Source organism: Pristiophorus japonicus, unplaced genomic scaffold (assembly GCF_044704955.1).
Source record: "Pristiophorus japonicus isolate sPriJap1 unplaced genomic scaffold, sPriJap1.hap1 HAP1_SCAFFOLD_112, whole genome shotgun sequence".
Classification (NCBI taxonomy): domain Eukaryota; kingdom Metazoa; phylum Chordata; class Chondrichthyes; family Pristiophoridae; genus Pristiophorus; species Pristiophorus japonicus.
The window spans coordinates 593,700-598,276 of NW_027250777.1; the positions used below are offsets into that span (position 1 = coordinate 593,700).

Genomic DNA, 4,577 nt, shown 5'->3' on the forward strand with positions numbered 1-4,577 from the left:
ATCCTTACATGTTTATGATCATATGACCTTTCACAGGAGAACAATCTCGCCCTGAGCATGCATGAGGAGAAAGTTCCAGAAAATATTCCCACCCGGTGAGCTTTCGCGTGTGAGGCGAACGTGTTAACCGCTACACTGCGGAAACATCTCCACTTTCAGCACCCGGTCAGACGGAAATGTTAAGCGAGCAGGTGAACTGCCGAATCCCACTTTTAAGGAGCTGGTCGTGGTGCCAAGCAAATGAGTTTTGCTTAATGCCTAAAAATAAGAAAAGGGATTTGAAACCGCGCTTTAAGAGCAGACTGCAAACTGAACGCAGCACCTTCGACGGCTCGGCCATCCAGACTGTAAGTTCATTTAAATTTTGAACTTTTGTGTCTTGTTACATGAAGTAAATGAGGGCATCTGGCATATCTGTGCCTGACAACAGGGAAACAGTGAGACAAACATTGGAGCAAGTGTCAGGTTATAGCCAAACAGCAAAGAAGTTTGCAACTTTTGAAGAACAATAATCCCGACATGATTTAGATACACAGCCTTCTGATCGGGAGTCAGACACACCACCGTTGCACCACGAGGTCTAGAGTTCAAATTGTCCATGTTTGGAAACATGAAGGTTCCTGAAACACAGTTTCATTTACCCTGCATTGGTGCAATGAAAGGGCTTTAAAATCCCCGGCCGCTCCCACCGTGGGTCAGACAGCATCAGAAGCAATGCCCACCTGTCACTCACCCTCTCACGCCCGCTTTCATCACCTGCTGCCCGCGGACTGCAGCAAATCCAGTTCATCATCATCATAGGCAGTCCCTCGAAGAGAGGATGACTTGCTTCCTCGCCAAAAAAGGATGAGTTCACAGGTGTTTCAATATTCCAGGTCCTGAAATGTATGTTGAAGGGTGGAAGATGCCTGTGCGTGGATTTTTTTAACGTGTGATGGCCGTTGCACCCCAGCCATCACACGGGCTTGACAGAGCGAGGTCTTGGTCCAGTGGCAAGGGTGAAATAAGACGACTGGAGACCAGCTCTGCTGCACGGACCCAGTGTGCACACATATCGCAGTGTGGGCTGGCCCGTGCAGCCCCTGGGCCCCTGACCCTGAACTCATGCCTCCCCTGGGCCCTGATCACATCCCTCTACAGTCTCTCGCCGCTCCTTCGCCCCGAGCTCGCCGCTCCTGCTGTATCTGCCCACGCTCCAATCACTGAACTGGACCTTGATGATGTCACTCTTCGCTGCCGCCGCCCTCCTGCACCAGCTCACGCTGATCCCTGGAATAGTCTCCCGGGACCTCCAAGCTGCTCCCAGGGCCGCTCGCCGTTCCTTTTATGGCCCCGACACGCCGCTGGTGTTCTCCCGTTAGTGTATCCAGGCTGTGGGTGGCCACCACGAGCGCAGCAGAGGGGTTTCTGCATTAGTTCTGGGTGGGGGCAGTATATTTCCCCTTCTCTCTTCCTCTTGTCTCTATCCCTGTGCTTTTATTTCTCTATTTGTTCCCCCTGTCTCAGTTTCTAGTGTTTAAAAGCGAACAAAAATGAAATGGGTATCATTGTGGAACAATTTACTTCACTCAAAGTTAGATGCACTGCTGTTCGCCATGAGGTCAAGGTAGCTAGCCGTTGATATTCAGGTTCTTATATAAATATATATAAATATATCAACATCTATCATAACTGTTCCCTGGTGGTCGAGGGGTTAAGATCTGCCGCACTGACCTGGTAACGATACTCGATCAATTCATCGCATAAAAATAATTGAGGTCTGTGAGACGATTAATAATTGCTGTAATCACCATGAATACCAATAATTTCTGCGATAAACCGAGCTTATAGACTATCTGGCTTCTCCTGCCCTTTGCCGGGCACGTGTTCGGGGTTTAATTTAGTAAACAGGGCGAGTTCGCTGATCGCGGGGAGACGATAGGAGCCTCTGTGGCTCCACTGTGAGGATGTGGAAGTGAACACGGTGGCTGGGTGATCCGTGACATTTCTGTAAAGGGCAGTGGAGGAGAAGGATTGAGAACTTGCAGTGTGGGACAGAAGTTGTTTCAGGTGAGCCTCCTCATTCCCGATCAGCGCAGAGGGAGCTCATTGGTCAGCTCCCCTCTGTTGGGGTTGTTGTACCAGTGGTTTCTGTAGTGTAGTGGTTATCATGTTTGCTTTTCACGCAAAAGGTCCTTGGTTCGATCCCAGGCAGAAACATTTTGTTTCAACTTGCCAAATGGGAACAATCGGAGGCGAGTTCAGTCTCCTGGCAAATGCTGCCTGATTTCCTGAGATTTGCAGAATTTGCTGTTTTTATTTGCTATTTATTCTCCTGGCAAAAGGGTTCCCTTATTCCTGAATTGCTCTTTATTTAACCAATAAATAGATAACTTTCAGTGAGAGAAAACGGATCCACCGGGGACCTTTCGCGTGTGAGGCCAACGTGATATCCGCTACACTGCAGCCCATCAAAGGGCGAGAAACTACTGAATATAAAGGATGAGCCCACAAATATCAGGGGCAGTGCAGTCTGGTCAACGTCAAACCTTCCTTTCTTCTTCAGCAATGGCATGAACGGGAATCAGACGCCACAAAGTTTAATTAAAGACACAAATACAAGTAACACTTCTAAATCTTTTCACTGTAAAATTCTTTTACTTTATTTGAAATCCTACTGCATTGAATCTGAAAATGAGCACCGTAGGATTTCATCTTCACTACTGATTCTATTTTCTGTGCATGGTAGGAATAACCGGTGCTGTTAAATTTGACAAAAGTTGCCCCAGATTCCTGGTGTCATCAGCAATGAAGATTTTGAACCAGACTCCTAAAATACAGTGAGTAAAATGGGTCAACATGCATAAGAACATAAGAAGATAAGAAATAGGAGCAGTAGTCGACCATACGCCCCTCGATCCTGCTCCGACATTTAATACGATCATGGCCGATGCAATCATGGACTCAGGTCCACTTCCCTGCCCACTCCCCAAAGCATAGGACAAATGATTGAAGTATCGACTCTCCCTCAGTTAGCATTTCTTTCATTGTGCAAAAGAAGGTGAGGGGTTAATTAATGATGCTTTCCCGTGAAAACAATACAAAAGTTTAAGAAAAAAACATACGGTGACTGACAGGGGAGCGCTGCTTCTGATTCCTGGTGGGAATTGCGGGGATTTTAAAGCCCCTTGCATTGTGAAACCTTCATATCGCCGAACATCGCAGACTTCATGTGTCGACCTTGTCAGGCAATGGTAGCATGCCTGCCTCCAAATCGAAAGGTTGTGTGTTCTCGTCATGTTGGGGTTGTAATTATTTTCAACATTGTTCTTCCAGAAAATATTTTCTTTGCTGTTTGGCAATAACCAGACCCTTGCGCCAAGATCTATCTCACTGTTTCCCCGGTGTCAGGCAGAGATACGCCTGCTGCCCTCATTTATTTCATGTGTCAGGACACAAAAGTTCAAAATCAATCTGCAGGTGGCCACATCTAGCATTGAATACTCAGGGTGGCGGAGTGGTTTAAAGTGCTGTGTTCAGATCGCAGTCTCCTCTGGAGATGCATGTTCGACTTTGTCATTTCTTATTTTTAATCATTTAGTGAAACTCTTTGTTTGACACCACGACCAACTCCTTAAAATTGGGATTCTGCAGTCCACCTGCTCGCTTCACATTTCTGTCTGACCTGGTGCTGAAAGTGGAGATGTTTCCACAGTGTCGCGCTTAACACGTTCACCTCACAAGCGAAAGCTCCCTGGCCGAGAATATTTTCTGGAGCTTTTTCCTCATACATGCTCAGGGGCGAGTTCTGTCCTGAACACTTTAGCGAATGTGCTGAGTTCATTCCCCATGTTGTTAGCAGCCTGCCAGTGAATCTGTTTAAGGTGAAGAAGGTATGGCTTTATTGTGTTTATAAAGAAGTAAAAGGCACACCTTTAATAACACACACAGACCAATACACACTGAGGGGTACAACACATTGAATAAATTGTCAAATTACAGCCTGTGGGGAAAAGAATACAGCTTAAACTCTAAATGGAGTAAAGAGGAGAATGCAGATACATTTACACAAGTTATCCCAGCCTCCCACCTCCCAATTCCCCTAACTAACTAAGTTATAGCTCTGAGGGTTCAGGAGCTATGCTCACCAATCCCTTTAGACAGTTGCCGGTGATTCGCGGTTTCGGGGTTCGCTGCACTTGGCCTTCTCGGCGTGCCGTACCCCGGACAGAGGAGAGGACTTCGGACTGCGTAGTCTTCGGTTGGGTTGCGTCCGTTGATATGCTAAGTTGCGTTTTGAATGTATGGGGTAAGTACCCACTTTCTTTGGTTAGGAATAGTTTTAGTTAGTCCCTTTTGGTAATTTCTCCCCAGTTGCGTCGTTCAGAAGTAGATTGTAGAGTGATTGTCAATTTGGTTGCTGACAACCTTCCGTTTCGTGGGCCTCGTGCTCGGTCAGTTCTTGATGAGTTCTGGTAGTTTCCTTCACTGTTCCATTTCTTCACTGCAGAGGAAGCAGGCTGCTTGTGTCTGTGTCTGTGTTCCAGTCTATGTCCTTGTCCGAGTCAGTGCGAGTTCCAGTCTGTGTTCTGTTAGTT

The 4,577-nt window shown here is 46.8% G+C and overlaps 1 non-coding gene across 1 annotated transcript; it reads left to right on the forward strand.

Moving 5' to 3' along the window:
- Positions 1-2,126: 2,126 nt before the first annotated feature.
- Positions 2,127-2,199, forward strand: trnae-uuc (transfer RNA glutamic acid (anticodon UUC)). The gene has a single exon. It is a non-coding gene; the product is annotated as a tRNA-Glu (tRNA).
- The last annotated feature ends 2,378 nt before the right edge of the window (positions 2,200-4,577 follow it).